The sequence below is a fragment of the Zalophus californianus genome, chromosome 10 (assembly GCF_009762305.2).
Source record: "Zalophus californianus isolate mZalCal1 chromosome 10, mZalCal1.pri.v2, whole genome shotgun sequence".
NCBI classification, from domain to species: Eukaryota; Metazoa; Chordata; class Mammalia; order Carnivora; family Otariidae; genus Zalophus; species Zalophus californianus.
The window spans coordinates 26,322,447-26,346,840 of NC_045604.1; the positions used below are offsets into that span (position 1 = coordinate 26,322,447).

The following is a 24,394-nucleotide window of genomic DNA, read 5'->3' on the forward strand; positions in this document are numbered from 1 at the left end:
CCCTGAGAACACATTTACCTTGCATATTCTAAAAGCAATGAAAAACTGAATTCAGTTTGAAGTGGAAGTACGTTTTATCACAAGAATTTCTTACGCTTATTATATTTGGTAATGTAAGTAAGGGGCAAAAGCCACAAACGCCCGAACAGGGACTTGAACCCTGGACCCTCAGATTAAAAGTCTGATGCTCTACCGACTGAGCTATCCGGGCGCTCTTGAGGAAAATTGCTCTTCTGTTTACTTGATATAATTCTAATAAGTTACTTCTCTGGCAAAATACATTTAAAGTGCTTTTTTTCAACACAATAAAAAACATTCGCTTTCCTGTCTTTTTTTCCATTTACTTAAGACCCGTATTCTTCAAGTTCTCTCATATTTCATGTCTGCTCAATTGCCAGTATCTACAAAACTGAAATGAAACAGTGGTAAGATAAGGCAACCAACATTAAACTTTCAGACATAGAGTTGCAACCTCTTTTTATTGTAATTCTTCTGTCTTCTATCTATCACTTCGCTGATAGGACCTCTTAATTTTAGTTAACTCTATGGAGCCAGATTACCGTATTTGTCCCCTTAATGAAAAATACATTTCCATTCACTAGATGATGTCGCTGTTAGATAAGCATTCCTCAGCACAAAAGAAGGAAAGACGCATTTGATTCATGAATAGAGGAGCTAATAGAAGAAAATAAAAGTAACAGTGGGAAGGTGGGACCAAATTTAGATCGAGAGAAAAGGAGCTTAGACTTTTAATTTAAGTTTTGATCGAAGTTTTGCCTTTCCCTGCCTTCCAGGCAAGTTGCAGTTTTCAAGTCAGGCTCACAAAATGAGCCCTCCTAAAGCAGTGTGCACCAGTAGGAGCAACATGGAGTATTAAGACTCCAGATCAGCCTAGTCTTTCCTAAAATCAGTTTCATCAACCCTGATGAATAGGGTGTGGAACCCAGGATTATGAAATTTCAAAAACTGATAAGGATATTCATTTTTTATTTCTGGGAACTTGAGACTTCTGAACACAATGAACAACAAAACAGCTCAGCCTCAGTTGGAGGGATTTCTTTCCTACAATTGTCTGATTCTTTTAGAACAAAGACCAACAAATTATGTGATCCTGAGCAGGCCTGGGTTTCCACATCTGTAAAATGAAGGAATTGATTGGTTGACCTGTAAGATACCTTCTAAATCTAAATCTATTACTTTTCCCACTGTGAATAAGATTAGAAGTAACAGACTCAAAATGCAACAGGAAGGAATGATTTAACTGAGCAAACATTTATTGATCATCTAGGATGGCTTAGGTCCTGTGCTTAGGTCCTGATGGCTTAGGTCCTTTACTATGATGGCTTAGGTCCTGTGCTTAGGTCCTGGTGGCTTAGGTCCTGTGCTATGATGGCTTAGGTCCTGAGCAAACATTTATTGATCATCTACGATGGCTTAAATAGGACATGGATCCTGCTTACAGCCTAGGAAAGAAGGTGGACACTTAAGCCAACCACTTTAACAAAGTAATGAATGCAGTAATAAGAATCAAGTACAGCATGGCAGGAGATGAGAAAAGGCCATGGTTATTAAATGAGGATGGGGACCCTCGAGTTTTCAGCAAGAAAAACACATGGTGAGAGTTGAATTTAAACAAGTTACTGTCAGAGGTATACAGAGTAGATTGTAATCAGCCACCAGACATTTGTCATTTATTTATTCAGACATGTCTTGGGCACATACTGTGTTAAATAAGGAAAACTTCTTGCTCTGATTTTATGAAATGCATTATACCTAACCTTTTTTTTTAAGGAAGGGAAATGGTATCTGTCCAGGCTCCCTAAAAGGGAAAGAACAGAGGGGCCTTGAAGGTTTTTTTTTTCCCTTGTCCAGGGTCTTTGTTACATGGTATTCCCTTTCCTTCGGGATAATAAACCTGCTGTTTAAAGTTGAACAGACTGAATGAGATTGACCCATCAACTTGCTTATTGAGTACCTACTATTTCCACAGCAGTAAACTAGGCACAGTGGGAAGGAAAACAGTAAGCCCGAAAGGTTAAGTGGGGAGTGTACATTGGGTTTGAAGGTTGGTGAACAGGTTAGTGTGGCTGAACAGGGGAAGGTAGAGAGAGGTGTCAGATTGGAGAAAGCTGACCAGCTTTCTTTCAGGCCAAGGAGAAAAATTATATCATACAGGCAACGGCAAAGTTTGAAAGCTGAGTCGAAGGTCTGGCTTGTTAACACTGCAATGTCCCACCTGAGGTAGCAGGAACTGAATCGTCTTTGCCCCACGTTGCATTACACAGACCGGCAGGAGTGCTCTCTTGTACCATATTTAGCGCTGTAACCCTGGAGTGCTTCTTCGAGCTTCTCACTTCCCATAGACTGTCTAACTTAATTCTCCTGCTAGAGGGCAGTCTAAACTTACAGATTCTATGTTGGGGACCCCGCCCCACATCTCTTAAGCATCATTTCCTCCACTAATTTTACCCCTTTTAAATTAAGTTTTTATTTTAATTTAGTATAGCTAAATAATATGGTGTTCTATTAGCCTCAGGTGTTCCCCCGATTTGTAAAGGGACACTTTTTACCCGCCCTCCCCCACCCCGCCCATCCCCCATTCACCAGACTCATCTGTCTCTGAAAATCACCATCGACTCTGTATCAGAGCTGGGAAAAGTTGTGGAGCGAGAGAGGTCTTGCTGTTCTCCCACCTTCTTGCCCCTCTGGGTGACACCATTTGTTACCTGGACCCTGACACAGTCCTCTTCTTAAAGCTGGCAAGCCTTAGCTTAACTTAAGCAGTTACACCTTGGAATGGAAACTGTTTTCACAGGGACTTGGGGGCACCTACGTGTATGGTGAGGTCTCGTCTTCCTCATCCTGAGAGTCCCACAGTGGTGCATGGCAGGGAAAGCACATGGATAGTTGTGAGTTGTACAATTGTATTGAAGAGCCAGATAAGCACATCTCTAATGGTGGAATTTAATTTAAGCCAGCAGGAAAGGTTTAAATTGGGGAGGCTTTCCCAGGGCTTCCCAAACCAATGCCAAGTATAGCTGCCTACGCAAGGACCCAGTCTTCCAGGATCACTGTATAGAGTCTTTAGAGTTGAGACCATTACAAGGCACCAGGGAGATGCATGTTACAGAGAAGTCGTTTGGAGAAAGCTCCTCTGGTGTTTTGGCCCTAATAACTCCAAACCCAGAGCAGCCTGGGTTTCTGGTGGGTGCTCCCACCCCTCTCTTCTCTGAGAATACAGGGAAACTAGCAGCCCAACAATCTTGGACAGCATCAAGAGCTCAGACACTGGGATAAATATTCCCTGAACCAGGCAGCCCTCAAATGTCCTCGGTCATTGAAAAGGTGTATGAGAGAAGCAGGACTGTTGTCAAGGCCAGTGGGATTCAATGAGATTGAAGAAGTCAATCTGACCCCCAAATATTTACAGAGCTCCCCTACCCCATCTCCAACATCTATTCACCTTTCAAAAATATTTGGATCTTTTTGAGGAAAGTCTACTGAAGGATTTTTAAATGAAAATGGTGCAAACATTGCCTTTTGCAATTTTAGTTTTTTGCAATTTTAGTTTAAAGTTGTTTTACAGATAAACCCGAGCCCAGAGCAGAGCCCTGAGAGAACACAGCACAGATTTACTCACCCTCTCCTCTCATTCATTTCAACCACCTGCTGGTGGTGACCACCAGTTTCTACATACAGCCTGGATTCTGAATTTAGGTGCCCCTCCTTGAAAGCTTACTTCCAAAAAATAAAAAAAAAGGGGACAAATACTGGTCTGGAGTCTTAATACTCCATGTTACAACCACCTTAGGTGACCTAAGCCACCAGGTCCTCATTCATTCACTCATTCATCAATATTTACTGAACACCAGCTTTGGATCAGGCAACGAATTAGTTCTAGAAACTCAAAGGTAAACGCAACACAGATTGCCTTGTCTTTAAGGAGCTTATAGTCTAATTACCCTCCTCTTCTGTCTTTAAGGAGCTTATAGTCTAATTACCCTCCTCTTCTGTCCCTTCCCCCAATCCAGAAAAAAATCAAACAAGTAATTTCGACACTCTGTGATTAATGTTAACAATCCTCATCTCTCAGGTGTATTTAGAAGCACTCTAGGGAAGCTTCCTGGAAAGCTAATTGTAGGGTGTATTAGTCTGCTATTGCTGCTGTAACAAATTACCACACATTTGGTGGATTAAAAGTTTATTATTTTAGGGTTCTGTAATCAGAAGCCTAACATGGGTCCCACTGGGCTGGAATCAGTGTGTCAACAGTGCCGTGGTCCTTTCTGAAGGCTCTGGGGGAGAATCTGTTTCCTTGCCTTTTCCAGTTTCTAGAAGCTGTTCACATTCCTTGGCTCAGGACCTCAACCCTCCAACTTAAAAGCCTGCAGTGTTGCATCCCTCTTAACATTCTTCCATTACCACGTCGCCCTCTGACTTCAGCTGGGGAACATGTTCTGCTTTTAGGGATCAGTGTGATTAGATTGCGCTCACCTGGGTAATTTACCCAGGCTAATCTCCCCATCTCACAGTCTTTAACTAAATCCCATCTGCACAATCCTCTTGCCAGGTAAGATAACATATTTACACGTTCCAGGGATTGGGAAGCAGACATTTCCTCCTGGGGGGGGGGGCATTATTCTGCCTACCATGTAGAAAGACAGCCACATAAAAGGAAGGGCAACAGAGGTGGGGTTTGGGGGGGCGGGTAGGAGGCCCTTTCCAAGCAGTAGGAAGAGCTTGTAGAATGACCCCTAGGTAGGAATCGTATGTATTCCAGAAACAACATGGAGTTTGCATTGGAATGAGGGAGGGAGTTATTCATTCAACCCACATTTATTAAATGCCCTCTATATGGTAGGTGCTGTTTTGAGGATACAAGATTGAACAAGACAAAGTCTCTGTCCTCTGAGGCTAGAGTGAAAAGCAAGGGCCAGATCATGAGAGGCCTTGTTGACTTTCTTAAAGAGTTTGAGCTTCATCCAAGAGCTATATGGAGTCATCCATTCATTCATCTGACAAATTTTATTGAGCACATGCTACGTGCCAGGCATGTTCCAGGCTCTGGGAATACAGAATTCTAAAAACTAAAGAAAAACAAAACAAAAAAAACCAACCTAAAGAATCCCTGCCCTCACAGAGCTTCTGTGCTAGTTGATGTTAATTAAGCAGGGGAAGTAGATGTCTGCTTTAGAAAGATCATTCTGGCTGGGGTGTTGGGGAAGAGACTGGAGGGGAGGGAGCAAGACTAGAGGTTGCTAGACCCCTTGACTCCCTTCCTCAATCTTCACAGGCTTTCTCCAGCTTCATGTCCCTCGTTGGACTCCTCCTCTTTTGTCAAGAACCCTCTTTCCCCTTTATCTTCCAACTGTACTTATTCTGCAACACCCCACCCCCAGCCCTGATTCAACATTCTGCACCTGGGCTTCCCAGTGCTGCAGAAGAAAATGAGGAAAATGTTAATATCACCTCCACTACATATCAGAATATCTGATTCCAGCCACATCCTCGACTCTGCTGACAATTCCATTTCTCTAAGAAGCTACCATTCTCATTCCTTTGGGTGGCTATTTTAACCTTATCCACTTTCCTTAAGTCCTCAAGCCCAACTTGACCCCTTCTCTTTCAAGAGATTGCTTACAGACCATCAGGTAGCAACCAGTTAACTCCTAACCTCTAGGTTTACCAATCTACACAAGTATTTGTTCCTTTCCTTGCCCTTTCTCAAAGATATCCCAGGCAACCCCTGCCCCTCCCCCCATTTCCTCTGGGACGGTTTTCATTAATCATCTCTCTATCTCCTTGGTCTTTCCCCTCAACATTTGAGCATATTTAAGCTCTTCCCATCTGATAAAGGAAAGCCATAACAAAAATCCTCGCCTCCATCCTGCACTCCTCAGCCCCATCCACTGCTTTTATTTCTCCTTTCCATTAATTGCCAGGCTTCTCGAAAGAAGCTCCAATGTCTTCATATGTCTCTTTTATTCCTTAAGCCACTGGAGCCTGTGTGTTTAACTGTGACTGTTCTCACACCACTGGTCCCAGTGACTCTCCTGCCAATCCAAAGGGCACTTTCCAGGGCTGCCCTCCTGGCTTTCCCTGCCACACTTGTGTTCAGTCACTTTCCTGACACCTCCACCCTCCTTTCTGATACTCTGTGGTGGCGGGTTTTCCCTACCAACCTCGTTGTTTCTTCTCAACTTCTTTGGCAGGGGTCTTCCTCTGCATGCGCCCACCTGGGTGATCTCACGCATGCCCACAGCTTCACTGACCATCCATGATCTGGAGAGTCCAAAATTGCCCTCACTTGTCCACACCTCTGCTCTGACTTTAGTTTCTAGACAACCTCACCTAAACATTCTACAGTTACCTCAAACCCAACATGTCCAAAATGAAACTCATGTTTGCTCCCCCAACACCTGGGCCCTGTCTTACTATAGTCCCCCCACTTGGTGCATGGCTTGACTTGCCACTAATTCCTAAGACATCAAATGGACGGTGATTCTAGATCCCTCCTCCCACTGCCTACATTCAATATATTATCAAATATGATTGATTTGACTTCCTAACCATCGCTTGTATCTGGTCTTTCCTTTTTATCCCCATGGCCACGGCCCTGGCCGGGTTTTGAGATTCTCTGATCTTGCACTCTGAATGTAGCCGTGGCCTCCGTGAGCTCTCGGCCTGTACTCCTAATGTGGCAGGAAGCAAATGACACACTCCAATTTGAAGAGACAATTTACAAAGGGTCAGCAGGGTAAAGGAAAGCTGTGTGGTGTGAGAACAGTCACAGTTAAACCCACAGGCTCCAGTGGCTTAAGGAATAAAAGAGACACATGAAGACATTGGAGCTTCTTTCTAGAAGCTTGGCAATTAATGGAAAGGAGAAATATAAGGCAGTGGATGGGGGTGAGGAGTGCAGGATGGAATAGTGTGCAGCACATTGGGGCCATCAGGAAACCAAGTTTCCACTCCCAGGCCTGAGAAGGTAATTGAGATATCTGAATTGAGAAAGTTGGGGGTGGAGGGGGAGGGGGAACCACCCAGAGGGAGCTGTGAACTTTGGCTGAGGGAGGCAGCCAGCCCACAGGGACTCCAAAGAGAGGGAAATCCTGAGAAGCAAACATCCAGACCTATTCAACCTCCTGCCTTCCAATCTTCTGCCAGGGCTCCCAGTGGCCACCCTCTACTAGGAAGCCAGATGGCCAACACTGAGTCTTCAGGGACAATGGGAAGACACAGAGTGCATCTTCCAAATCCTCCTGTGTAACATGCCAGGAGGTTTTTCTGATCATATCACTCCCAGCTCCACTTGTCTACACCCTGGGTTCTCTGTCACCCGCAGGACAAAAATCTAAACTTCTTGGCATGCCCTGGTTTCTCTTATGAGGCAATATTTTCTCCCTACAAAGTGCATTGTAGAGCCTTTGATAAGATGTTCAACGCAGTGACCCAGGCTTATTTCCTGTTAGCTCTCCACTTGGGAAATTTTCACTCCGGCAAGAGACATACTGATGACCCCTAGGCCCCTCTGTTCTCGCAGGCCTCTGAGCTTAGCCTGATGACAGGCACACAGTAAGGCTCACACATATTTGCACTGTGAACAAGTGGTGAATGAATGAGTGAACGAATGCGTGTTTTTATCCCCTGTGGCTCTTGAGGATTAGGAGCTGATATTATCACTGATGCTCAGAGGGTGGACTACCCAAGGTCACATGGCAGAGGGTAGAGAGAAGAAACACAGGCTTGGGTCTCCCCTCTCCTCCCTATGGTCTCACTCAGGGTTGCCTGCAATTCGGGGTCCTTCGCATTCGCTCAGATTTCATCTTATATGAGAACAAAACAATATCCCAAGAAATCCTTCTGAACCGGGAACTCGCTTTTTTTTTTTTTTTAAGATTTTTATTTATTTACTCATGAGAGACAGAGAGAGAGAGGCAGAGGGAGAAGCAGGCTCCCAAGGAGCAGGGAGCCCGATGCGGGACTCGATCCCAGGACCCTGGGATCACGACCTGAGCCGAAGGCAGATGCCCAACCATCTGAGCCACCCAGGCACCTGGGAACTCGCTTTTTATATTGCTTTCTCCCCCTGTAGGACTTCTTCTGGTTAGTCAAATTCTCTTCCTAATAAATATCCTCTTACTGAGCTTTGGAGTCTCTTCAAATTCTATAATTTTATGAATCTAGGAATTGTGTTGGCTTTTCTCACAGTTTTGTATTAATAAGGGAATTTTAGCGGCCCCATATCTTATTAAAAGGCCTTTCTGACTTTTTTTTTTTAACTCTAGTAAACCCTAAACAGACTGAAATAGTAGCATTTTAACAAATATTTCCTTGAGACCAGGAAAGGGGTAGGTTGGCAGACGTTTCCATGGGAACCCTGGCTGGGGAGTCCCAGGCTTCTGAAGGAGGCTGGGAGCCTGGAGACCCCCATACCTGAAGGGGAACTGCAGGGGAGGGAGGCTGGGAACCAGGTGTTGATCCTCACAGACCGGCCAGAAAGGAAGGAGGGCCCCGGGGGAGAATAAATTCAAGTTTTGAGGAAATTGTACTTTGAGATCAGAGATCTTAGTTACTATGCAAAGCAAATGCAAATGAGGAGCTGGCCAATTCTTGGTTGTTCTTTTTTGGGGGGGGTGGAGTCTTTAGGAAAATTCTTCTAGAGACCACTGCTCAAAGAAAGCACTTGGAATCAAAATCTTAAACATAACTAACTGAATGAACGAAGTGGGTTTCTTCCCTACCATAGTTGGGTTGGAGGACCCTCTCCCACCCCTCCCCCTCAGGATTGCTATTCTCTGGGGTTCGGGTCGGACGGGGCACTCGGGCGGACAGAAACACCAACACGGCTGATTGCTCAGCCCCGAGCCAGCTTCCCCCCTACCCCCACCTCCGCCCTCAAGGTAGGGGCTTTTGCAGGCGTCGCAATCCTAGTAACGCAGGGGGGAAGTCCTCAAACCCTCAGTGGTTCCTTTTCAGCAGACAGACCTGGCATTAATCTGACACGGAGCAAAGGGGTCCCCGCAGGGAAAAGTAACGACCATCTGCAGAAAACCTCACTCAAGGGGGAAGCGGCAGCGCCGGCTGCAGTCCCCGAGCACAATCGGACGCCCGCGCGCCGCTCTCCCCCGCGGGCCCGCGGGGAGGGAGGGAGGGAGCGAGTGGCGGCGGAGGGAGGGAGGGAGGGAGGGAGGAGGCAGGGAGGCGGGCGGCGGGAGGGAGAGGTAGAGGGCGGTCAGGGTTCCGGGGCCCGCCCCGCCCTCGCGCTCGCCGCCGACTCGGCGCTGCGGGCTGGAGCGGGCGGCCGGGCGGCTGCCTGTCCAGGCCGGGGCTGGCCGCGCCTCGCGTCGCGGTGCAGTGCGCCGGGTCTCCGGGAGATGGCTTCTCCGCTCCCGCCCGCTGCTCCCGCTATTGTCTCACCCGGGGTGGCCTGACTCTGCGGGCTCGCGCACGCTCCGGACCCGGAGGGCTCCCCCGCGCCCGCGGAGCGGGTCCCGGCGCCCTTTCCTGCCTTACCCGCCGCCCCGGGGTGGGGGCCCCAGGGCCGGCGCTCGCGGCGGGCAGCGCGGAGAGGGGAGCGGCCCGGGCGCGGGCGGTGCGCGGCCGGCGCGCCCGGGTGCTGGGGACGCCTGGAGCTGCGGAGCCGGCAGCCCGCGTCGCCGAGCACACGCCACGTCGGGTCTCGCAGGGAAGCCCGCAGCGAGCACAGGTAGGACGCGCACCGGGCCGGGAGCGCCCGCCGCGGGTCTGCGGATGGCCCGCGGAGTGGACGGAGCAGAGGTCAAGGGGCTCTCCCTCCAACATGGCAACAGCCGAGGTGCAACAATGGAAGGAGCCGCGGGTTCCCGGAGGCCGGCCGAGCCGCGGACGCGGTGGCAGCGAGAGCTCCAGCCCGCGGCGCCCTGCAGGTTGCCGACTCCCGTCGCCACCCCGCCCCAACAGTTTCGGGGCGTCTCGGGCCCCCGGGCACCCCCTTCCCACTCCCTTCCCTCTCAACACACTTCCTGGCTCCCAGCTGCAAGACGATCTGAGCCAACCGATGGTTTGGGGGTTTGTTTGTTTTAAGATAAGAAATAAAAAGCAAAACCTGCCCCGGAGTGGGGGTGGTGGGGGTGGCGTTTTCTCTTTTTCTCTTGCAGTGGGTGAAAAGTCAGCATCTAGCCTGGGGAATATATACATTTTTTAGCCAGACGGAGGGCAGACTTGGCTTCTGCCTTATAAGGGTACTGCAGCACCAGGAGAAGCTGGAGCGGGGAGAGAGGGACCCTCAGGCCTGAGTTTCCGGGCCCTCCGGGGAGTCCCTGCTCTCCTGGCTGGTACTCGTCTCTCGTTCTCAGCTCCCGACAGCGGCGGCTTTGATGTTGGGGAGCAATCGCAGCAGCAGGAAGCCCAGGGGACGCTGCCAAGCTGGGGTGGGGTAGGGTGGGGAGCCAAGGGGTTTGGCAAGCTCCTGGGTTGAGAGAAGAGATTACCAATTGTATGAGGTTAGTGCACACACCCTGGTTGCCTGGGGTGTGTGTGTGTGTGAGTGTGTGTAGAATCTGGGGGGGGGTGTGTGTGGTGTGTGTGTAGAATCTGCCATTGCTCCTGTGCCTTGAGGCCAACCTTCTCTCCCCTTCGTCCCCACCCCCTTGCGGGGTCTTTGTGGCTTCCCTGTCCCGGTCCCACCAGCCACGCCTGGGTGGAATCTCTATTGTTTCCTGCTGCCCTGATGTTCTCCCCTTCCCCGCCCCCCCAATTCCATTGGGGAATTTTGTACCCTGGGCTGGCTGGTCCCAGCATGGCACCAGATTCCTGAGCGCACAGCTACCCGGGCTTCCAGAAGTGAGCCAACGCTGCCCCTCCTTCTCTCTCTAAACTACCTGTCTGGGATGTGGCCAAGCAGATGTAAGCAATTTGCACTGAATTCCAACCCTGTATCAGTTGCTGAATGAAAACTTACTCCACCGCTGCACTAGGCCTTGGAAAGATATTGGGAGAGAAACGTTCCAGGGTTGGCAAACCTGATCCCCACATATTCCTCCTTCTCCAAGTCCAGCTGTGCATCCTACAGCAGAGAGGTTATGAGGCTTAAGAACTGCATCTCCTCCAGAGCCTGGCAGTCCCATCTGGGGCTGTGTCCATGGAAAAATGAAGTAGAGGTACATTTTATAGCTCTGCCTGGCATCTAGCATTTGAGGAGATGGGGCTGTGAGCCGGAGCCCTGGACTGCTTCTCCTTTGGCCTTTGGGTGAGCTCAAGGTTTGATTTCCATGGCTCTGAATTTACTGCTGAGTGTGCATGGGTGTGTGTGTCTGAATTTGATCAAGCTCTCAGCCCTGGCCAGAAGGGAGCTTGTACATTTTCCTCTCGCTGGAAGCATCAGTGAGGGAGGCCCATGGGTATGCTGGGTTGAGGAAGGCTCAGTGGATCTGGGGCCTCAGGATTTTCTCTGGGGTGCTCCTTTGGAATTGCCCAGTGACCTGGAATGCTTTTGGTCTTTGCCATGACATAGTGGCCCTCTAGCAGACACCCCACAGCCTTCTGGGCCTTTGGTCCCCTTTCTGGTTTCCTCACCGTACCTGGCCTGGTGCTTTGCAGGTACCTCACGTGTATGGTCCTTCAGCCTGCACAGCCATGCCACAGCCAGCAGGGAGGAAAAGGAGAGAACTGTGTTCCTTTGGAGGCGTTTGTGGCTGGCCATAAACTTCAGGCTTCTCACGCTCCCAGGATGTGAACTTGGACATGATAATGTGGAGTAGTAGAGAAAATAGTGGGTGGGTTTGGGGTCAGGAGGCTTGGTTTTGAATCCCGGTATGACTTACTTCCTAGCTGTGTGAGCATGGACAACTTATGAACCTAAGACTTAGTTTGCATATCTCTAAAATGGGGGGAAATACCCTTGGCTCACAAGATTGCTTTAAAGATGAAACACACTGCTTACAATGAACTGAATAAAATCATGTGTGCAGAAGCACTCTGGAAACTGCAGAGTACTATACCAGTGTGTGTTACCCTGAATTTAGCCTTGGTAACAACAGGGGAGGGAGAGCTGGTGGGGGTTGGGAAAGGGGTGGGAGGAAGGGACAGAATAGAGAATGTTCTGGAACATAGGACAAGGGACGCGTGATGTGCAGATACCAAGGTAGCTATTTCTTGGGTTACTTTTCTGTTTTGGGGGGGAATTACTTCACTTTAAAAAGGGTTGACAGGATGCGAGCTAGGAGAGAAGGAGACGCTGCTTAACGATATCTGTAGGGAAGTGGGGAAACACCCCCCAAAGGCGGGCTACTGTCCATAGACAGGGTAGTGCTGAGCTGGCAAATAATATAATAGCTAACATTTACTGATGTCAATCAGCTAGCAAATGACAGAGGAGGGATTTGAAGTAGGCTGCTTCACTCCAGACCCCTGTGCTCATAACCTTGATGCCACTGTGAGGGTGATATCAGGTCTTGGGAGGACGGAAAGGGGTAGCAGAGTACGGAATTCATGCATACTGGATTTCCTGACTTGAACGCCTGTGACAAGTCACCAGCCTGGGACATTCCTTATATAATAAAGTTCTCGGGGCACCTGGGTGGCTCAGTCCCTAGGCATCTGCCTTCAGCTCAGGTCATGATCCCAGAGCCCTGCATCCGGCTCCCTGCTCAGCAGGAAGCCTGCTTCTCTCTCTCCCACTCCCCCTGCTGTGTCTCTCTTTCTGTCAAATAAATAAATAAAATCTTTAAAAAAAAAAATGTTCGGGCGCCTGGGTGGCTCAGTTGGTTGGGCGACTGCCTTCGGCTCAGGTCATGATCCTGGAGTCCCGGGATCGAGTCCCACATCGGGCTTCCTGCTCAGCAGGGAGTCTGCTTCTCCCTCTCACCCTCTTCCCTCTCGTGCTTTCTATCTCTCATTCTCTCTCTCTCAAATAAATAAATAAAATCTTTAAAAAAAAAAATGTTCTCAAGGGCTGGGGCCCAGCATAGCACCTCCTTAATTCCCAGGTGTTTGGGGGTCAAGGCACATGTATGTGAATTCCTTGGGTTCCTGCCTTACCGGCCTTTTTGTGCTTTCCCATTCATATCCCTACCTCAGTGTAAGGAGAGGAGTGGGGGTAATCAAATCGAGTAATTTTGCTCCCTTCTGGGCAACATTAATAAGAGGTTTGGGACTTGGCGGTACTCTGGAAAATTGAGGCAGATCTTTCGTTTTAGTATTTCTGTATGTGCTTCATTTCGTGTCTCTTTTATAAAATGAAACTTAGGAGACTGTTATTCTTGCACATCCTATGACCCCATAAGGCTTTAGAACTGGAAAGGACTTTGGAGATCATTTCCCTGAGAAGGAGTGACTCTCCCAAGGTCACACAGTTACTAGCAATGTTGGAATTTACTCTTGCCCCCTAGATCACAATATGATCAATGACAGGACCTATCTTTTGGCACTTCACAATTGTGTGCAGACCCTGCCAGTGACTTCATTGTTGGGGAATTCACTCCCTCCAAACTCCTATGTTTGGTTAAAGACTTTAAGGACACATAAGACACTGTTTGTGCTGCGGGGCAGAGGCCCTCAAGGTCAGGAGAAGAGGAAAGCGGTTCTCAATATTCCGGAGGCAGAACACAGAACCTGTGGCTAAAGGAATCCAGCAATTCCTTCTTTCCTCTTTTGGAATACTTCCCATAGGAAGTCTCACCCCACAGAGGCTCCGTAGTATTTCCAAGAGGAGCCAGAGATCATTTGCCTCTTCAGAAAATGTTTTTCCTTTCATCAACGCTTTATCACTCCTGCCTCTATTCCTTCCTGAAAACACTGTTCCATTCCCTTCTTCCTGCACCTTTCTCTCTCTCCAGCCAACCGACCCTAGTAGTCACTGCGAGATTGAGCTCCTGGGTGGCAGTGCTTGCTTTTCTTCTTGGCAGTTCTTCCTACAATGCTTTGTGCGCCCTAAGCCTCTGCTCCTGAGGGGCCTGTCGTAGAGGCTAGATTCTACTTCATCTCCTCTCCCTGTATCCTCCCCAAATGGAGATGGGTGTCAGGAATGAGAGCTCAACGTGGCTGGTTGGCGAGGCCCACCAGGGCTAAGCTTTCATGGAGGCATCCTCTTCAGCCAAGTTCTTCTATCTTAGTGTAGTTGGTACCCCTGGCAGCAAACCAGAAGCACAGGGGGAGGGGAAAAGAGGAAAGAACCAAGAAGATTCCGTTTTGAGGAAATGCTACAGTGTGCCTTGCGAGGGAGAAGAAATAGATATGAGCCTTTCTTGTCTTAGGTCGCAAACGAACCCAGAACACAGGTGAGTGTAATGATGGCTCTCTTCCACTGTTGAGACATCTCTTGAGAGCCCGTCTTTGCTGGAAGCAGAGCGTCTGCCATGTTCCTGATTCGCCATGCTGTTACGTCTTCCTAAGGGTAAATAAAGGAAGTTAAAATGATAGGGAGCACCATTAGAGTGTGTTTAATTCTGACCCAAAAAGGAGAGATTGTTTGCAAATTGGGTATTATGGGAAGCTGGGAAAAGACATATTATTTTCCCCCAAAAATATTATGGCCAGGATTTCATGTTTCCGCTGTAGACGTCAAGAAGGCATTCTATTTTTTTAATTAAGAGAAAGGATAGATATAATTCCCCGACAAGAGACTGAAAGAGAGTGGTTCCAAAGGGTTGGCAAATTCTCTGAAGTGCAATTTTGACGACACTGTTACGGCACACAAGGCGAAAGGGAGCCACCTGAACAAAAGTTCAAGTACCATGAAAGGCAAGAGTGTGTGATGAAGAATAGCCAGCAGCATTGTCTGTCCACTGGTAGCTTTTCTTTCTTTTTCTTTCTAAGTTTTTGTTTTAATTCCAGTGAGTTAACATACAGCATTATATTAGTTTCAGGTGTTGTCCACCTGTAACTTTTCAGACATTATCTTTACTTTCCCCTTCCCCTAACCTTGGAGGAAACCATGATGATGAAAATGTGTCTTCCCCCAGGCAACCCTGTTGGGACCCCTCTCACTCTTGAGAGCTTTTTCTGTATCTTCACTTAATAAACTTCTATCGCTTAACTTAATAACTCACAAGAAAGAAAGAAAGAAGAAAGAAAGGAAAGAAAGAAAGAAAAAGAAAGGAAATGTGTCTTCCCCCTTTATCAGTGGGAGAGCTGAGATTTCGACTGGGTTTGATTTGAACGAAGATTAAGAAACATGCCAAAGATAATTAGAGAAGAACCGAAGTTTGAATCCAGGTCCGGATACCTCCAGCACCTGTGTTTCTATCTTTGGTGTTCCCCTGTAAGGGACCTCTGAGAGAAAAGTGTCAATGAGGCCCAAGTTCTGAATGAGATGGGGTTTCCCCAAGAGTCAGTTGACAACAGAAAGCGTTGTTCTCAAAGTCTTTTGTGGAAGAAGCTATGGTCACAAAGGGAGATAAGTCTCTCAGATAATGTTTAAAAAGAACTCATTCATTCCATTCATTCATTCAACAGATGTTTTTGAGGGCTTACTAATGACTTCTAGTGCCTTCAGTGATGAGGACAGAGAGCCTTCCAGAACTTACAGTTGAGTGGGGAATACAGACAAGTAAATAGACTGTGGGGTGGGTATGTGGGTGGGGGAGTGTGGGATGCTTTGGAAACTCATAAGTGGGGCATTTGGGGTAGTCAGACTTCCGGAAGAAATTCAGTGTTAGCCGAGACCAGAACAATGAGTAGAAATTGGGCTGGGGGACAGAGTAAAAGGCAAAAAGCAGGTGAAGTGAAAGTACTTTAATCTGGCCAGAGCCATTGAAGGAGTTTGTATTTTATTTATTTTTTCACGATGTACCTGACGCTCATCTTAGTGCGCAGGAGTGAAGAAGACACAGTCCCTGTCCTTTTGGAGTTTATGTTCTGGGAGACCTTAGTTCACTAAGAATAAATTAAATCACGCTTCTCTGTTTTGCTGACAGGGATTCTACACTGGTAGATCAGGGAATTCCTCATAGACAAACTCTGGCTGAACTTAGGGAAAGTTTGAGAAAGACTCTTGGGATAGTCCTACGGGTAACATAGGGAAGAGGCAAAAGGGTTAATTAATGGTTGGTCAATTCTTCAACAAAAACATCTTTAGTGCCTCTGTTCCTTCATTCTTATATTCATTGATTCATCAACTGAAGGGCAGTATAAATTCAGTATATAGGTAAGAGTATGGCTTTGGAGCCAGATTCCCTGGGTTCAAAGCCTGGCTCTCCCACGCACTACTTGTTGGATCTTGAGAAAGTTACTTAGTTTCTCTGTGCTTCTGTTCCCTCATTTGTAACACGGGGAACATAATAGTACCAGGGGAAAAAAAGGCTGTGGTAAAAATGAAATGAGTTCATTAATAAACTATCTAGAACAGTGCCTGATACTTCGTAAGGGCTTAGTAAATGGTGGTTGTTATAATTATGTTATAGGGATACAAAATTAAATTCAGGATGGTCCATGACCTTGAGGTAACCACATTGTACTCCAGAAACTGCAGGTGAATGGATGAACTGCTTTATGGAGCAGGGTTATCCTATAAGCTCACTATGAGGCAGTTGTCTCCGCTGCTCCAAGAGCTGGTATAATCTGAGGCAGCATTTCAGAGAAGTAGAGAAGCTAGGACCAGGGTGCTTAATATTTTCGGGACCTCTAAACTCTGAGAGTAGTAAATGCTATGGGGTATCAACCTGGAAAAATAAACTACAATTTTGCCTTCCTCATTCAGAATCTCTAATCCTACAGCAGGGAGGTGTTAAATGTTCTCCTCTGGGTTGGTCTGACCACCCTCCAAACACAGTATTTAACAGCTCTGTCCCTGGTGTAAAACATTGTGTTGAGCATCGTGGGGAAGACAAAGATAAATAAGAGGTAATTTTTATTCTTAGATTAATGGGCTTGTGTCTCTGAAAATGCTTGGTAACTATAAATTACCCAAGTGGATAAAAATTATTTTTATTCTAATCACTAGTAGGTGTAATGCAAAACAGTATAAATGCTGTATGTGTTTAGAGATGTTCAAAGGAGAGCAAAAGTCACTTTCAGTCGTAGATGAGAGAAGCCTCAAATATAAGAGCAGGCACTTGTAGAGGGGAAGGCAGAGAATATTCGAGAAAGCACTAGCATGACTGAAGATTTGTGGGAAAACTCGTGGCCCTGGGAAGTGGTTAATAACCATCCTCATTTGGGGGGCATGCAGGGAACTGGGCTGGGACTCAGGGTGGGGAGTCTTGAAGGTCTGATAAGGAAGGAGAGAGACAGAAACCTCTTCCTTAGAAGGATGACAGGAACAGAGCCATTGTGCAAGGTTATCTTGACAGTGGAGCGTGGATGCTTTAGAGGTCAGCGGGGAGATAGACCCCGTTAGAAGGCTGTTTCACTTGTTCAGGTAGGAGAAAGAATAATAATTTTTGGTGCCTATTATGTGCTTTCAATAGGTTATTTCACTTAAGGAAAGCAATCCAAAGCTTGGAAAGGAATGGACCAATTGGAGAGAGATTGGAACAGGAAGGCTGGGGGATTTCCTTCCCTGGAGGTAGACTGGTTGTGGCTCAGTCTGGAAAGAGCCCTGGAGTGGGAGCCTGGGACGTGCCTCTAGTTTGTAGTCCCACTTCTGCCACTGACTAGCTGTGTGACTCCAGACAAGTCATTTCTCCCCTCTGGTCGTTGGTTCTCTCTCTCTCTTTTTTTATGTTTTTATTTGAGTATAGGTGACACATGATGTGACATTTGTTTCAGGTGTAAGACATAGGGATTCAACTTCCCTCTGTGTTATGCTGTGCTCACCGCAAGTGTAGCTATGATCTGTTGTCCACCACGCTAGTACAATAGCATTGACCAGATTCCCTGTGCCCTTTACTCCCATGACTTATTCACTCCATAATGGAAAGCCTGTGTCTCCCACTCCTCTTCACCCATTTAGACAATTGGCCATTTGGTCCTCTTATCTGCAAAATGGTGGGTCGTCTTTTGGTTTTCCCTTGTTTATTATTTGCTTGCTTTTGAGTGGCTTGGGAGGTGAAGTGTTTTGGGGTGTGGGGGGGAGAATGTGGAGGTGTATTAGAGTAATCACCAATGTCAGCTTGCACTTTCGGTAACCTGGGATGTGCCTGGGTCCCATTCTTTGGGATGGGAAAACCACGATGAATTTTGGCCTCAAACAAGTTTCGACTGAATCCTTGATTCTACCATCTATGAGTTGTGTGACCTTGGGTGAATTATGCAGTCCCCTTCCTGTTTTCTACTTCCCTCATCCATTAAATAAGGATATTAATATCCATGTGGGAGGGTTGTTGTGAGGATTAAAGAGGACAATACCTGGCACAAAATCGTGGAGGGGAAAAACAGGTCTCTTTTCCTTCTGTTTCTGTGCTGCTCATGTTCACTTAGCCTCTCCCCCAGCCCTGCCCCCTTCTCCTCTCTCCCTTTCGCCCAAAGTATGACACCTCCATTCCAGTCATGACAGCAGACTTGTTCCTGGGGGAACGAAATTGACAGACTCTGTAATGGTGTTCACATACTTCGGAGTGGTATTTCTGCACGGTGTCTGCGGAACGTCAGCCTGCTAGGCCTGCACGCAGGGTCACTCCCTGGCTACACTTACCCAGCTGCAAAGCGATGTCAGCTAATCCCCACTGAGAATGGCCTCTGACGGTTGCTACCCTTGTGGACCCCGAGTGAGGGTCACGTGGGCAAGGCCCCATGAAGATGGGACTGGTGGGGTGGGGGTGTGCTAGCCTGTGCCAGGTGGGTAGCTGGTATACCCCTCTGCCGGTGTAGACTAGGGCTCTATGTTATGGACACCTCTGTCTCCCGTGGGACCTTCCCGGGCAGTGTGGGGCATAAGAGATAGGAGAAAGCATCAGAGCATGTCCAGAGCAACACCAAAAGGAATCGCCACGACTCCTTGCCCTACTCCCCCACCCCCTAGGTCACTACCTGCTTAGAAAATAGGTCTTCTTGACCCCTCTGCACAGATGAAAGTTGTTTAAAGGCCATCTAAGGCAAATGTAACTCCTCTTGTGGCCCAGACAGCAGGGTCACCATTTTAATCTGTCGTGTCACATACCACATCAGAGTGTTAAGGAGACCCAAGGAGTAGAAGGAAGGAGAAATTGGAAGGATTGACCAGGGAAGGCCTCTGAGGCTCTTGAGTCAGAGTTGGAAGAGGAGAGACAGAAAGCAGGGAGGAGGAAGGAGCCTCCAGCTGCGCCCAGGACTTTTGAGGCCCTGAGAGTCAGCTGGCTGGGGAAACGGGGCATGGGGAGTCTTTATGAGGCTGTCAGTGCAGATGGGTCCGACTGAGGGCGCTGGACCTACCACTGCGACAGGGGTGACCAGACTGATATGGGGGGTCCTGGCTGGGATCTGGTACCACGGGACACTGCCTGCTGCCTCCTCCCCAGGCCCCCATCTATGTTTCCCTTTCCCTGTGGTTTGGGGATTCTGAACACTGAGAGGCCATCTTGGGGAAGACCTCAATCTTAGTTCCCTCTCAGGGCCCTGCATTCCCAGTGCGGTTTCTTCTTTGACCTGGGTAAAATGGAATCCTTGGTCTCTTTCTAGGTTCAGTGTCCTTAGCTGACCCTGAGCAGGATATCCTGCCTGTTACCAGGAAAAGTGGAGTGGAACTTCGTGGCTACGGGGGAAGGCCGGTGGCCGCCTGGGTCAATCTTGGCTGACAGTAGCCAAGGCCGGGGATCAGAGGGGGCAGTGACTTAGAGACAAGCAGCCTGCTGGGCCGCACTGAGGGGGACATGTGTTCTGGACGGGGGCAAGAGACGCCTAGGCCTCAGGCGCTGAGACCAGAGAAGCCTTGAAGAGGCATGGCCAGCACCAGAGATCCACCCCGCCTACCTTTTAATGGATCATTCCTCCCAGGCCACTAGAAATTTCCCTTACCATTTCCAGAATGGGTTGGGTTGGGCACTCCTCTCCCTGGACTCTGCTTTTTAAATGCAAATGTCCAATGTCCCTGGGCGGGACTAACACCTTGGCCTCTAACAGCCCTGTGTAAATTAGTATCACATGTTCGGTGGTGTTTTCTTTGTATGTGTGGGGTTTTTTTCTGGGCTGTAAGATGGGGGCTGCTTAAGAGGAGCACCCCTTTCCTTTCCTTTCCTTTCCTACCCTGGTCTGCAGGGACCCCAGGGCCTCTCCAGTGTGCCCTGACTTAAAAAAAAAACGACCACCTCTGAGGCCTGCCGGAAGCTAGGTGGCCTCAGGCACCTTCAAGCTAGTCAAGGTCCTCCTGGGCTCATCTGCCTGGTGTCCCTTCCCTGGCATTCTGGCTCCCTGGTGCCCTGCGGGCCTGTCTCCAGTGTATTGGAATGTGGACGGGGAAGGCCCAGGAGCCGAAAGTTCCTGTTTTCCTTTTTCTTCCGGGTTCAACCTTCTGTCTGCTTTTCTCAGACTTCTTTGCCAGTGACACTGAGATTGTGACTTCATGGTGTCTAAGCTGGCTTCCTTTCCTCCCCTCCCCTCTCCTCAGGGAGCTGATGAGGGAGGGAACAAGGTGGAGGGGATGTGTGTGTGTGTCGGGGGAGGGGGAAGGTATGGGGGTATGCAGGAGCAGATGTGGGTAATTGTGCAGGGTGTGGGGGGTTGTAGGAGGTATACGGGGCATGGAGAGTGTGGGGTGCATGTGGGCGTGTGGGTGAAGGTAGGGGTGTGTGTAGGGTGGGGAGGAAGGATGTGGAAGAGCTAGGTCTCAGGGGATGTGGAGGGTGCACAGGGAAGGGAGTGAGTGGTGTGGGGTACGTGCGGGAAGGTGTGGATGTATGTGCAGTTTGTGTGATTACCATGGCTTCAGGTCCCTGAGAATGACTAGTTTATCTGAGATTTTCTTGATCTGGGGAGTTAGCACCAACCAAAGACACTCTTTATTATCAGATCACGTGTCTAGATTGCTGGTTTAGGGACTATGGTGGCAGAGAGACAGTGGGCAGGGCTCGTGGGGTGTGCAGAGCCTTCCTCCCGGGAGGGAGCAGGGAGCTTGCCCTGGGCATGTGTGTGGGGTCTGGGCTTCAGCTCGGGTCCCCGTGGAAGACTAGCTCAGCCTTTTTCTCCTTGACTCCCGCCCTCCTCCCAGCCAAGCAGGTGGCTCTCAGCTGCCGGCAGCCCACCGCCCACACAGCCTGTCCCTGCCCCCGGCTCTCTCACTCAGGCTTACAGGCAGTCGCCCCCAACCTTCCCACTGACAGCACCACGGCATGGAGGCTGCCGGCCCCCCTTTCTGCACTCTGTGTGTAGGATCATTCTGGGGACCAGTTTTCTGGGTCCTTCTCATCCTCATCCTGGGGTTCTGGCGCATCTGGGCCAGGTGTGTACTTGTTGGGGGACAGCCCAGGGCTGGGGTCTGGATTGTTCCTGAGTGTCAGCACCATGTAGCTTCCCCACATGGGGTCTGTGGCCCCTTCCCCACTCAGCCGCAGCTCCAGTGTGAAACCCAGGGCAAAGTCACTGACCCTTAGTGGGCCTCGGTCTGCTCGTCTCTAATAGACAGGAGGACCCTGTCATGGAGAAGAGAGAGAGCCTTTCAGATGTCTAAGAAGTTGCTACCAGAAAACAACCAAAGCATTGTTAGCATTGAATTCATTGGAAATGCTCCCTAAAAATCCAAGTTCTGATCCCCAGCAAGGATGTCCTCCTGGAGGCGGTCCCACTGGCATTATTCAGTGCACTCTGGTTAGTCCCATGCCTCTGCAGTTACCCCAAGATACACCCCCTTCCCTTGCCATGGGCTCAGGCCATAATGTGAAGCTCTCTGCTCTGTCCTTCTTGCAGACTCCGATGGGTTAGCCCCGCCCAGCCCGGGAGGCCTTGAGACGCATGAGGACTTGAGGCTTGAGCACGGGAGCAGTGAGGTGTCTCCACACTGCCTCTCATCTCTTCCCTCCGGTGAGTCCTCCAGGCAGAGCAGAGAGACTCTGGTGTGTTCTGTTTTCCCTTTGGTGCCATGGCTGGATGGGAACAGTAGTGACCTGCTTTCTGGATTCTGTTTAATGGGCTGGCCGCCTCCAGGGAGTTTCCCCAGCCCACACAGGAATCCCGGAGAACTGGATTCCAACGGCCGCGAGCTGGGGAAGCTGGACTGGAGATTGAGCTGCAGGTGATAGGGGACAGCACGGGCCTTGTGGGAGGCCTTGGTTTGCGAGAAGCAAATGGCACTGTGTAGCAGAGCTGAAGAGAGGAGGCAAAGGCCGTGAGGGCAGCTGTGTGCCCATCCCCCACGCCACCCACTTTCTTACATCCTCCTCCCAGAGGGGCTTCCTTTATACTTCATGGGGTCTCCCATACCCTCAGAGAGATTAAGGTTTTTTAGATGTCGGTGTTTGGCAATGTTGGGGTGGTTTTTCTGACGCGGGATGGGCTGGTGTGAATCTTGTCTGGAGAGAGCTTTCCTTAGGAATCCCCTCAGCTGGAGACCAAGATTGGCCAGGGAAGGTCACCCCAGGGAGCTCCTTCCCCCTCCCCCACCGCCATCCTGTCCCGCTGCCTTTCTCTGGAGGGCCAAGGAAGCTGGAAGACTAATTCTTAACCACCATGCTGTTTGCCAGGAACCCAGCTGATCAGAACTAAGGGCTGGTTCTATGGGCTGCGGGGGCCCAGGGCAGGTGGGGAGGGTGGTGGTGGTGGGGGGGGGGAGTGCAGACCAGACAGAAGGGAGATGTGGCTGCGCTGGCTCCCAGGATGGTTCCTGGAGTAGAGAGCCACACGCTGCCAAGACCTTTCTTCCTTCTTTGCCAGGGGTTCCATTCAGCTGACTGCCAGCTCCCGGTGTCTGATCTACGTCGCGAGCTCTAGGAAGGAAAGTTTTGAAAGGAGCCACAAGCTGCCTGAACTCTTCCATCCCTGACTTTCTTCTTACTCAAGTTCTCAATCTGCAGGGTTTGTGGTAGGATCGGTGATTTTCAGGGCGCGCGTGTGTGTGTGTACAGAACCAGTTGCACCCATGGTTTCTGAGCTGGGATTGAGGACTCTCGGGCTCTGAATGCAAACCCAGCCCTATCTAGCCATGTCACACAGGCTCCTAGCACCCGTCTCTGCGCTCCTAGGACCCAGAGGGCCCTCTACTGACTCTGGTATCAACTTTGGCTTCAAATGAGTGGAATGTCCAGGGTAGGCCCAGGGAATCCAGGGATGGAGAGTTAAATTCCAATAGCAAAGACTGAACCATGTGGGGCTGCTTTAATCTGGCCAAGAGGTTGCTAGAGAGGGGCTGGGTGAGTAGGAAGAAAGCACAGACAGTCGTTTTCTGTCTTCCCATACTTGGAACCAAGTGATAGCCACAGAGAGGGAACATAGATAAGAAAAAGACCTTATTGGTGCATGTGATCCAATGATGGGCCTGACATCAAAGAAGCTCGCAGACCTGTGCACAACCTATGGGTTTTCAATGCAGAAGCCAGGATGAGGTGGATATGTGTTGGAGACAGGGAGTTGACCTTTCAGATACACTTGCCTGTTGGATTCATGACACAAGGCACGCTAACCTTCCCTGCTAGAGCTGAGCCTCTGGGGGTGGGGGCGGGGGTGTGGTAGGTGGGTCAGCTGGGCAGCAGGTATATGGAGCAAGGGGTGGGGGGTGGGTGCCTGGCTACAAAGCCAGTGGGATTTTGGGTGTGGGTGAGTGTGAGTGTAGGGGGGTGGAGAGGGGCAGGGGTCCTGTGAAGACAAAACTCTGGAAGCCAAAGGGTTTAAGTCTGAATGGCTTCTAACTCCTTGACACATTTATTCTGAGAGGAGGTGCTGAAGGTCCCTTCCTAGGTAGTCCTAGAACTAAGTCCTCTTCCGTTATTAAAAACTGCTAAAAGGTGGGATGCCCGAGGCTGGGGGCTTGAGACCCTTCACATATTTTTTTACCATCTTGCTTGACGGCTCCCCATAGCCCCTGCCAAGACATGCAGTGCTTCCCTGCTTCGTGCCCCAAGGGAGGGAGGGGATTGAATTATTTATGCCTGTCACCTTTGCTAGATGGTAAGCTCCCTGGAACTGTGCTGAGGGTCATCTGAATGGTTCGAGGACAAGCATGGCGCCTGCCATGTAGCTGGTACTCGGTGGCCATCAAGATTCAGTTCTGTGGGTCTGGGTGGGAGGAGATGACCCAGAGCCATCAGGCTGAGTAGAGCCGTTCTGAAAAGGCGCCCTCCCACCAGGCAGCAGGAAGCCCGCTCTGCCCACAGCTGGGATCACTGCTGGCCCCTGGGGCCCCACCCTCTCTGGCACAGGGACTGAGCAGAGCCAGCTCACTAGCGGGAGTGTCCTCTCCTTTCTCTCCGCCCTTGACTCCAGACCATTGTGTGGCTCTGCCCTGACCCCGTTTCCTCCCCCGCTGGCCTCCAGCCATCCTTTGGCAGCCCTGTGGATTATTTGGTGCCTGGTGCTGCCCAGACCCTGGCACTGACCTGCTCACCCATAAGCATGCCCTCTTCCTTCACCAGCT

The 24,394-nt window shown here is 49.5% G+C and overlaps 1 protein-coding gene and 1 non-coding gene across 8 annotated transcripts in view; one reads left to right on the top strand and one right to left on the bottom strand.

Moving 5' to 3' along the window:
* Positions 1–138: 138 nt before the first annotated feature.
* Positions 139–211, bottom strand: TRNAK-UUU. Its single transcript has one exon. It is a non-coding gene; the product is annotated as a tRNA-Lys (tRNA).
* A 9,056-nt stretch (positions 212–9,267) lies between these two features.
* Positions 9,268–24,394, top strand: part of PIK3C2B (phosphatidylinositol-4-phosphate 3-kinase catalytic subunit type 2 beta) — a 64,621-nt gene continuing 49,494 nt past the window's right edge. The window contains exons 1-3 of one of the 7 annotated variants that reach the window (XM_027610671.1): positions 9,271–9,709; positions 21,736–21,849; positions 22,699–22,839. The gene's annotated coding sequence lies outside the window, so the exon portion shown is untranslated. Of the gene's footprint in view, positions 9,710–14,138; positions 14,375–20,619; positions 21,637–21,735; positions 21,850–22,698; positions 22,840–24,394 lie in introns of those variants that run through there. The other 6 variants (XR_003522958.1, XM_027610676.2, XM_027610667.1 and 3 more) reach the window with 6 other exon arrangements.